Genomic DNA, 12,760 nt, shown 5'->3' on the forward strand with positions numbered 1-12,760 from the left:
AAATTAAAGGATTTTTAAAGTATATGTAATTTTTTAAAAATTAATTAGGATAGTTTAGGAAATACAATAAAATTTATAAATTTATCTAAAATTTTTGAGGCACTATGATTTTTTTCTTTTAGTAAGACACTGAGTTGCAGAATATGTTTGATGAGAAAAGGTATGAACATATGCCTCATACTATAGGTAACTCTTCTTAGAAAAAATTACAAAGGCAGAAAACCTTAAAGAAAAGGAAAAGACCACACAATTAGAGTTCAAAGTCTGATCATTATTTATACATGTAGGGAACCAAAGTGAGTAGTAACGAAGGAAGCCATTCATATCTGCCCAAGAACCATCAGCAGTACATACACTGAAAATCAGAAGAGTGGCAGAAAGAATCCTGTTGAAATGTGATTGCCTTCGACACTAAAGGAATTCTACTTTCCATATTAAGATTTTCTAAAACATTGAGCAAAATACTTAGTAACTATCTCATGTTGATTCCCCTTATTTAAAAATTATTCTATGAGAATTTTGTGAGGTTACTGTTCAGAGAAAAAAGAAAACTAAAGAACAATCTTAATGGAAATTTCTTATTTTTAAAGATTTTTTTCTCTTAGCAACTTACTTTATTTTAATCAATGTTTTGGTATATGCAGATCTATGTCATTTATGTCCACTCCTGCATAGCATTCTATTGTGGGGATAAATCAAAGATCTTTATCCAACATCCTACTGAAAAATGGTGTACAGTTCTTTTTAATTTAAAAAAAAAATTATTGATTATTTTATTTATGTACATTTCAAATATTATCCTCTTTTCCAGTTTCTCCTCTATAAAAACCCCTATCCCACCCCTCCCCCTGCTTCTATGAGGGTGCTCCCACACCCACCTACCCACTCCTGCTTCACCTCCCTAGCATTCCCCTATGCTGGGGCATGAAGCCTTCACAGGACCAAGGGCCTCCCTCCCACTGATGCCAGATAATGCCATACTCTTCTACTTATGTAGCTGGATCCATGGATCCTTCCTTGTGTATTCTTTGGTTGGAGGTTTAGTCCCTGGGAAATCTAGGTGTCTGGTTTGCTGATATTGTTGTTCTTTCTATGGGGTTGCAAACCCCTTCAGTTCCTTCAGGCCTCTCTCTAACTCCTCCATTGGGAACTTCATGCTCAGTCAAGTGATTCTCTAAAAGCAATCTCCTCTGTATTTGTCAGTCTCTGGCAGAACCTCTTAGGAGACACCTATATCAGTCGCCTGTAAGCAAGCACTTCTTGGCATCCACAATAGTGTCTGCATTTGGTGGCTGTATATGAGATGGATCCTCAGGTGAGGCAGTCTCTGGATGGCTTAGAGTGGATTCATTCCATAACAAATATGGTTTCATTTAGCATATGGCATGATAAAACTTTAAATTTCAAAACATAGAAAATTGGTGGAGTGTATCTAAAAGTTTTCAAACCGTCTTTCTTCATTCTTTTGTTCTTTCTTTTCTTTCTTACTGGTTTGAATCTTTGGTGAAGTTTACTATATATTTAATCCAACTATTCCATTAACACACACACACATGTGTGTGTGTGTGTGTGTGTGTGTATGTATGTATATACACACACACATCACAACATGCAGGGATAACCCTACAACTGCAATGGAAAAAGAATTCTCAGCAGAAAAAATTTTAATATACATGATGAGGTTATTCCTCTTCAATTGGATTATTATCTAACTCATATTAGGATACATTTCATTATTTAGACAATATTTATTTCTAATTGTTAGTGAATTATATATGCCATATGTTGGATTATATGCCTTTAAAATATTACATTGAAATCTCAGCCTTACAATGTGACCTTATTTTCAAATAGATAAGACCAAAGCTAATGCAATAAGAAAAATAGACTTCATCCACTCTTCAGTTGAGGGGCATCTGAGTTGCTTCCACTTTTTGATTCTTATGAGTAAAGCTGCTATGAAAACATTTGAACAAGTATGCTTGCGAGCTAATACCCAAAGGTGAGCTTTCACTTGAGTTTTTGATCTTAGACATTTTGACACTGGAGGTAGAATATCAGAGATGTTTTGATTGGCATTTCCTAGATGACTAAGGACATTGAATTTTTATTTAATTGTTTATTGGCCATTAGAGATTAATATGTTGAGAATTCTTTATTTCTCTCTGTTACCCCAGTTTTTACTTAGGTTATTTGGTTTGTTTGAAGTCTAAAAAAGAAATAGAAAAAAAAAAAAAAGAAAGTCAACTTAATATCAAACATAGTGATTTCTTATTTTAAGATTATATATAAACACAAAGAAAATACAGTATGACAAATGAAGAGATGAATGCATTGCAAAGGGAAGAAAGTCAAACATTCACACAAGACTACCAAAAAGTATGTAGGTCAAGGGAGTTTCTCTTTACCTAGCACATCACTACTGACAGCTTAACTTAGTGTCTTGGCCACAAATTAAGTTGCCATGGCAATCCTGGGAAATTGATCTAATTTGTGAGACTCTTCAGAATAGATAACATTCTCTTGTTGATCACATGGGTATGGAAATAGTGCAGTCCCACAAGGAACAACTGAGTCATGAATGTCACACTGTGAAGACATTCATTCAACTCCTTCATCTTCATTCTGAGCCCATTGTGCTGACCTCATGAGATGGATCACAAAGCAGGCATTTCAGAACTCATCTAAGAAATTCCTCTTGATTTCTATAGAAATCTTTATCTTTTTATCTCCAAACTAGAAGCTTAAAGTAAGAAAAGAATAGTTAATTAAACGCATTATACACACACACACACACACACACACACATATATATATATATATATATATATAATTACCATTTTGACTTCTCTGATAGAGATAAAAATAAAATATAATAACTATAAAACCAAAAGTAAAAGATTAAACCTTGTGCATCCGAACTATTAATTTTCAAATGATAATAGAAAAGAAATAATATTAATGTGGGGTTAAATACCACATGTTCTAAGTTCCTTTTGTGAATAAAGCAATGACAATCAATGTAAATGATATTTTCAATAAACATCCGCTGAATGAAGGGACGATGGAACCTATCACCCATGTATGTTTACCTATTCTTTTTTTTAAATGTAAAATGACGCCTCAGTGATGCTTTGGATATATCACAAATCCAATTTTAAACAAATGCCATGAATGTGTGTCCTATCAGTGTTGTTCTTGCAGAGCTACACATTAAGAATTGCTTCATGTACCTTTTCTGCTGGGTGAGAATAGGTTCTAGTTATAGGAAATCAAGTGATCAATATTATGAGGGATTTTTAATTTTTTTGTTCAGATATATAGTTGCTTGTATTATTCTTAATGAAATGAGTCAATATGTATCCGCAATGTATGCCCTGGCATTTAGCCTTCATATCAATGGTGATGTGAGGGCAGAAACTATGAATTCACCATTGTGAGTATATCACATGCATATAAGTGAAGGACTTTTTCACCCATTTTGTAGAAATTTCATTTGTAGCATAATCATTATGGATCGTGCTTATAAATTTAAATAATCAATGCATACACATCAGGTTCATATTCAATATATTTATTAGATTAAATTGTTCATATTATTCAATTAAAAAGGCCATTTTGTTTCAAGTTGAACTAGTCTTTCCAATTAAACATGAAACTAAAAGAGGTCAAAATGTCACTGGAAGAGAAATTTTCACTTTATCCATTTCTTCTTCCTCAGTACGTATGTCTTACTCCATGATCACAGTATTACAAAAAATAACTGAACAGAACACTGATTGCAAGCCATCATCAGGATGTCTCCTATGTGCAATGACTAGGCAGGAAATTTTCATTTCATACACCATTTGAGACTAGCTGCAACGATTTCACAAAAGTCAGTAGGCTTAGGAAAGTTAATGATGAAGAAAAACATTTGTTTTCGTTACTTTGAGAAAGTACCTGACTGTTTAAAGCTTGAAACTCTCTAAGTTAGTTAGCCATGGCAAAGTGTAAGTTTTCTTATTATTTTACTCAATAGAATTATTTTGCAATATATATAAGAAAATGCCACTAAAATGATAAAATTACACCAAGGCTCATATATGAAATGTATGTGATATGCAATCGTACACTAATTAACTCAAATTGTCTCTAACTAACAATGGTTTGATTTAGTAACTATTTGCTTCAGTATGATAACAAAAGTTCAAAAGCAAAATTGTATTTATTATTCTGAGCATTGATTGTTGAGCAGAGGAGTACAGGTACAATTGGTTGCAGTGCTGTCGGGAAGGGTCACCATATCCTAAATCCCAGGCAGCTATCTAGTCATAATTGTAAAAATCCTCACTCTCTGGAGTTCTTTGTAATTAAGCTTGGAGAACTGACAAATTATAAATGGTGAGCATTTATTAGTTTTATTTTGTTTTTGTAATTATGTTGATCCTAAGGTAGGGTTGGTTTATCACTACAAATCAACTCAAGTCTAGGTATAAATGTTTAATCTACTTACAGTTATAGAACAACATAAGAGTCAGGAAGTGGTTTCAAGTAAATATAATTTTACTCTAACATTTAAATTATGTTCTTTTAAAGATATTTATTTCTCCTTTTTATATATCCTAATTAAAATATATCTGAACCATTGACACTCTTCCCGTTCATCCTTCTGGCCTTTCACAAGTCTCCTTTCATGAACTCCTTTTATGCTTTTCCACTTTCAAATCAACACTTTCAAATTGACTGTGGTGGGGAAGCTCTCTCTCTCTGTCTCTCTCTCTCTCTCTCTCTCTCTCTCTCTCTGTCTCTGTCTCTCTCTCCCATTCTCACTCTTGCTCTCTCTTGCTTTCCCTCCTTCCCTCCCCCTCTCTCTGTCACACACACACACACACACACACACACACACACACACACACACTGCACACTGCTATTAGTTGCTTGTAATTGTATGTCTAAGGGTGAGACCCTATGAGATTATCCCTCCTCCATGTTCAATTTTCTATTGTCATTCTATTGTCATTGCTCTAGTTCTGGTCTAATTTGTGTGACCATTTCTAGGACAGAATGCTTTGCAGCAAATGCCCTGATTTTTGTTTTTGTGTTTTTGTTTTTGGCTTTCAATTTTTCCACCTACTCTTATGTAATGTTCCCGAAGCCAAAGATAAAAAAGCTATAATCTTGAGAATGCTGGATGAGGCATCTGAGAAAAAAAAATGTAGCAGAGTACAGTTTAATGCTGTAAACTCCGTAACTTCAGTTTTAGAGTACTTATACACAAAAACGAAGCAAAGAAAATAACAATTCAGGGAAAGTGACTTGAGTTCAGAAAATCATGATATGAAAAATATGTAAATAAATGTCATTAAGCATGTACTAAATACTGACAGCAGCCCTTTTCCAGAACATTTCTCATGACAGACCTATTTGTATAAAATTGCCTAGAATATACTATATATTATATATAGAAAATTATGTAAGCAAAGCAGAAAGCCATATCCAGATTCAGGGTACAATGACCAGATTGAGTTCTATAGCTATGTTTTGACACCCAATGAGAATTAACATGTCTTATAAATTTAATATAAATGTTTGTCACAAGAGGTACTAAATCACTTCCAAGAATAATCCAGTGAACAAAATGCCCCTGAGCATAAAGGATCTTCACATGTACATCTGGGAGTCTCTCTCACAGTTCTCCAAGACATTGTTCACCATGCCTCACTCTTTTGATCATGTTCCAACTGTGGATGTATACATTGATACATTGAGACTATGCTACACACAATTCTTAGATCTCTGTATTGTATTCACTTCTGGTTTTCTGTGAGTGTCTTCATTTTCTATATATAGATAAGCTTCCTTTTATATGAATTGATAGCTACGTTTACCTGTAGATATAAAAATAAAACATATAGTTAGGATTTATTCTTATCTAACAAAGTGGTGTTAGTAGATTTGCTCTTAAGATCTGTGATGTCTTTAGCCCTGATAGTTGGCTAGGTTTCTAGTCCAGCTTTTATTTTCCTCCTTGTGATGGTTTGTATATTCTTGGACCAGGGAGTGGCACCATCTGGAGGTGTGGCCTGGTTGGAATAGGTGTGTCACTGTGGGTGTGCACTTAAGACTCTCACCCCAGTTGCCTGGAAGTCAGTCTTCCACTAGCTGCCTTTGGATAAAGATGTAGAACTCTCAGCTCTGCCTGCGCCATGCCTACCTGGTTACTGCCATGTTCCCACCTTGAAGATAATGGACGGAACCTCTGAACCTGTAAGCCAGTCCCAATTAAATGTTGTTTTTCAGTAAGACTTGCCTTGGTCATGGTGTCTGTTCACAGCAGTAAAACCCTAACTAAGACACTCCTGTTCAGGGGACCATAAATCCAGTAGAATGCTGTTAATTACCAACAACATGTGATTACCACTTAGGGTACCTCTGTTGTCTTGTCATGATATTCATTGTTGTGGTTCATCTATGTATCAGATAATGCTGTTAATTGCTTACCTCTGTTAAAGCTTCCATATCATTTTTTGTTCCTATGTTAACTAGACCTCAGGAGGGACACTATGAATAATTTGAGTTCTGTATCCTAATTGATCTGTGTTTTCAGAAGTAGGGAATGACCTTTAACCTCTTAGAGGCAACCTAAAGCAATAGCATTGGTTTAGTATTTTGGAACTCACTTGGGCTACCCTGACCAGCTATTATAAAGAAGATTTTTGGTGTCTGATTATTTGAATTTCATTAGTCCAAGGTTTGTAGGAGAAGACTGTCAGTCCAAGAGGCATAACTTATATACACATATGCATATTATGTATATTTTAGGTAGATATAAATTAAGATGATTTCTTAAGGCTTTATAACACAACTTTAGTATTATTTGTCCTTCCTCTTACCCATCCTCCTTTCAATTTCTATTTCCTGTCTCCTGCTACTGCCCTCAAAATCCTCACTTCCCCAAAGTCCCTTTTTTTAATTAATTTTCTTTATTTAGATTTAAATGTTATCCCCTTTTCTGGTTCCCCGGCCCCTGGAACACCCCGTCCTATTTCCCCTCCTCCTGTTTCTATGAGGGTGTTCCTTACCCACCCACCCACTCCTGCCTTTTCACCTTCAATTCCCCTATACTGGAGCATCTATTGAGCCTTCATAAGACCAAGGACCTCTCCTCCCATGGATGCCTGACAAAGCCATAGATGAATTAATGGAATTCTCAGGCAAATGGATGGAACTAGAGAATATCATCCTGAGTGAGGTAACCCAATCACAAAAGAACACACATGGTATGCACTAACTGATAACTGGATATTAGCCCCAAAGCTTTCAATACCCAAAATAAAATTCACAGACCACGTGAAGCCCAACAAAAAGAAAGACAAAAGTGTGGGTGCTTTGGTCCTTTTTTTAGAAAGGGGAACAAAATACTCATGGGAGCAACTATGAAGTCAAAGTGAAGAGGAAAGACTGAAGGAAAAGCCATCCCACCTGAAGATTCATCCCATATACAGTCACCAAACTCAGAAGAACAACAATATCAACCAACCAGGCTCCCTCACCTCTCATAGCTCCCAGCGACTAAGCCACCAACAAAGAAGTGCACATGGTTCCAGCTGCATATATCCCAAAGTTCCTTTTTAATATTCCTTGTTTTTGTGATTACCACTGCATAGTATACTTCTGTTTGAAGATTAGAAAATTGGAACTGCAGATGAAAAAAATATAGTTTGTTTGTGTTTGCAGGTCTGCACTCTTCACTCAATATAGGACTTTATGTCCATTCAGTTTCCTGCAAAATTCATTATTTTGTTTTATTGTATTAATCTGAACAGGATTCTGTTGTGTTATTTTCCATATTTTCATTATTCACTAACATATTGAAGGACATTGGGGATGTATCTATCCTAACTCTTTAGACTAAATGCCAATGAACATTCCTGAGCAAATGTTTGTGGAATAACAGTCTGAGTCCTTTAGGTAAATATCAGATAGTGGTATATCCTTATCATATGGTAGATTTAAATTTAATTTTTTTAGAGCTTTTCATACTTATTTATAGAGAAGTCATACTAATTTGCAATTCTATTAACAGTGAATGAGGGGGTCCCCTTTCACAAAAACATGCCAGCATTTGTTTGTTATTTTGTTCATTTTATTCAAAAAAATAGTGGTAATGTTATGGAGTTTTGTCCCCCACTGTATCCCATGTAGCTCCTGAGTAAATGACACAGAGACGTCAGATTTTATTAACAAGTTGGTAGCACTATGCTGAGAAGGTTCTAAGCGATTCTAACCCATCTAGGATGGGTTAATAGGCATATAAATATCCCATTATTTGCCATCTGAGATTTGCTCTGTACTATGTGTGTCATCAGGGTGAGCTTCTTTTGGCCATATGCTCATCATCTCTCCTCATGATCCATCAGGCATCATGGCCACCTCTTTCTTCCTTTCTCCTCTCCTTTTTATCAAGGTTCTTACCTGAGATCACCTCAATCTGAAGTTTTGCCTTCGTGTCTGCACTGCCCAGTCACAGGCTCTAGCCTTTATTTACCAATCAGAGATTATTGAGGACATTCTTCACAGCACATAGCTCAATACAATATCCATGTCCAGACTGCAACCTGATCTTGGGATACAGAACTTAGCATCTGAATATATAGTGCATAAGATGAACTCCAATATGACTGAAGTAAGATGAAATATGAGTGTTATTTTAATTTACATTTCCCTAATTGATAATGACAATGGATATTTTTGAAGTATTTCTTAGTCTGGGTCATTTTTATAGCTTCTATTTAAATTTTTCAGCTTAGGTCATCATATATACATAACATCATATATATATATCATATATATATATGTGTGTGTGTATAACATCATATATATATATATATGTATATATATATATGTGTGTGTGTGTGTGTGGTGTGTGTGTATATATTACACTTTCATCATTCCTTTTCCTCTTTCATCCTTGATACTTCTATATCTTATACAAAAAAACCATTTGTTTAGGTCTTAAATCATATAATATAAGTGTATAATGTATGTTATATGTATATTATATATGCATGTGTATATAAACACTGTGTATGTACTTATAATATATTATATGTGTAATGTATATTTATGGACACATGTATGTATATGTATATACATAATGTATAATAGATTTTTATATTGTATATGTGTGTACATATCATATACTATAATATACTTCCATCATTCCTTTTCCCTTTCTTCCTAGACTTGTGAATTCTTTGTATATTCAGGATATTAAACTTCTGTCACATGTACAGCTGGCAAGGATTCTTTTCAATTTTGTGGGTTGTTTTCTTGCCTGATTGTTCTTATCTTTAAATGTTTTTTTTTTTCTTAGAAACTTTTTAGCATCATAGTGTCCTGATTGTCAAGTATTGCACCTAATTTCTGACAAATGGAGTCCTAGTGACAGTCTTATCCTACATCTATATTTCATAAGGTACTGTCAATATTTCCTTTTAAAATTATTTTTTAAATCGAGGTGTCTGATTCAGAGATAATTTTTGTACAGTGTAATATATATTGATATATTTTCATTAATATTATCTATATATCATAATGTTATCTCACTCAAAATGTATCTAGAAAGTAGTGAAATTATACTTAAACTATATGCTAATATTAACTTGATTTTGCTTAGTATATCATTGATTTCCTTACAAATAAAATTTTAGTCATATGAATACTATTATTGCTTTATTGAAAATTGTTTTGTCTTTTTAATAAATGACTTTGTATAGAAGTATATCAGATGTTTTAAGATAAACATCTGTTATTTCATTTCTGAGACTTCTCAATTATAGAAATATAAACTATCTTACATTGAAACACACATGTATATGCATGGTGCTGTAATATACGGTGAATTTCATTTTTTATTGCTTTGATATACAAGTGCCATTATATATGTTATATTACATGTCCTTCAAAAGGAATTCACTGATTTTCTGTTACCTTGACAGGAATTTATTGGGAATTAATAAATAACCAACAAGATCACTTACAGAAGAATATTGGTTCAAGAAAAGATGGCTGGCTTTTTAAAGGTCAAAATTATGTTAATATTTAATAACCTACTTAAAATGAAGGACTTATATAACTAATTCAACAGAAATAAATTTTATGCAGAGAGACACAGTACAATATTGTTGACCATGATGAAAATAAAATGCCTATTTTAAGTTATTACTATGCAGTGCATGCTTGATGCCTCATTACAGAGAGGAAATTATTACTGTCCATTAAAGAATTAGCTTTCACACAAATGGAAAAGTTGATTAGTGCACATCAAAGTAGCTTATTTCTAAAATTACAAAATTAATGAATGTATGAAATATTTAATTTCACACATAAATATCTGTGAAGAGAAATTAATTGTTTTATACAATAAAAGTCATTTGTTTTACATGCAGACTCAACTATTAAATCTGAATTCATGATATCCTTTGATAGAATTCACTAAGGTCAATTTACAGCAAAGATTAAATATTTCAATTGATTTGTGAAAACTGACTTTAATAAGGAGATCTTAAAATAGACATAGATATATTGCCATTAAAATTATTCTTTATTTTACACTTTAGAAAATGTTATTTTCAGGGAGAGAGATGTATTATATTCATTTGTAGAAATATATAGACAAAAATGACACATGCTATCCAGGTTTTGACAAAACTATAGAAAATTTATAGATTAAATATAATTAAGCTTGCCTATTTATAGAGTCATACCATCATATATATATATAGATATGTAGATAGATATGAACTTGATATTTATTTTTCTTAATGCAATGGATGTGTCTGGGCTTAATATCACATGTTACCATACATTTTATATTCTAAAAATTATATATAAAGTTTTTATATGATATTTTTATGGCAAAGCATTTTGTTTGTGATAATTTATACTATCATAGTCAATATGATAGATATATCCTTATTTATATATATATTATTTAATATATATATTTATGATTATTTTAAATATATCATTATTTAAAACATTAACATTTGCTTCTTCAAATTAACACTAATTCTAAGTCTGTAAAAAAATAAGAAAACTTTTATGAAAATGATTTGAGGTTGCATAACACACACACATATCTCTCTCTATATATACACATGCACTGTATAGTTATATAGTCATTCACACATTAGTAGATGTAAATGTATGTATAAATTAATAGTAGTATATAGAATCATTATGATAATTTTCTTTATAGTTCAAGTCCTTCTAACCTCCTGGGTAGGAGGCTTCCTTGAGATGATTTTGAAGTACTGGCTCTTCTCTCCACCCCCAGGAGATAGAACCTATATTTTAAAGATATATAGATATAGATATTACAATTTACAAATATGAAGTAATGTAAATTTCATCATATATACACATACATTACAACCTGTATGCAACTAACTAAATACATGCAAATATATCTAACATTCAAATACCACAACATATTAACATATGGGGACATTTCACATAACTTACATATAAAAAGATATTTAAACATTTTTGGGAAGTTCATATATATTTGTTTATATATGTGTCTGAGTAGGTGTGTGCCTATATGTGTACATGCTGTGTGTATGACTGTATACAACTGGATCTCCAGTGAGAAGATTGGGAGAATTACATATTCAACTGAAGGCATTAAAGGGATCTCTTGAGGTTCCTGGAGAAGGAAGAAAGTCTACAATGCCATACTTCTTGGATGTTAGGCTTGTGAAACCCAACAACTTCTGGCATGAGCTGATTTTTTAAAATGTTTAAATAACAGGCTAGACCAGTGGCTAATCTGTTGAGAGAGGTGGCTCCACAGTCATGAGGCTGGAGTTCAGATTCTATTATTTGCTCTTTCTTGTGTCATATTCATCATATCAGACTATGAGGTTCTTCTACAGGCTGACAAAGATGTACCATTTGCTCTATCTCATCACATCTCATGATATTAACTTGTAAAATTAATTGATTCATGTGTTTCCATTGTGAATAGATAGATAATTGTGGAATCCATGGGTACATTACATAGTATCAATATCTATGTACACTTTCTAAAAAAATCCAAATTATTTATAATTTTAAGTAAAATAAGAATCACAAACTGTTCCCTTAATTTGAACCTTTTGATAACCTGAGTGATTCTTAAACCTGAAAATCTTTCTATAACCATTATATTAAAATGTAAGTTCTAGTTCAGTTAATAAAGTATTATGGGATACTGTTCTTGGTAATATCAGGTAAAAGGCAAATCAACTATTATATGAATTCTGTACACAAAATGCTAAAATATATAACCCATTTAATGTATGTCCTTATACAGAATAAAAACAGAAGAATAACTTATTTTCAAAAATATTGCGATATTTACTCTTTTGTGATAGTATCTGTATGTTTTTGACTTTCAAAAAATATAACTCTAAAAGATACACATGAGGCCATATGTAGAAGGAAATGCTGTTATTCTCCACGGATGTTTCAGTTAAGTTCTGCTTCTTTGACAGTGAGACTAAAAGAAATGGTGCAACCTAAAGAAGTAAGAACTCAGCTACTGACTCAAGTCAAGTCAAGTCAAGTGAGGTATGACTGAAAAAGAGCTAAAATGATGAAATTATATATATATATTAGAAGGTCTAAATTGACTTGATTGATACACTGGGGGCTCTACTAAACAGCGAGAATATATGGCAGCTCAGTTGTTACAAACTTGACATTGGAAGGTCTTTTAGAAGGGACTGGT

Source organism: Mus caroli, unplaced genomic scaffold (assembly GCF_978045245.1).
Source record: "Mus caroli unplaced genomic scaffold, Mus_caroli_1 scaffold_4, whole genome shotgun sequence".
Classification (NCBI taxonomy): Eukaryota; Metazoa; Chordata; class Mammalia; order Rodentia; family Muridae; genus Mus; species Mus caroli.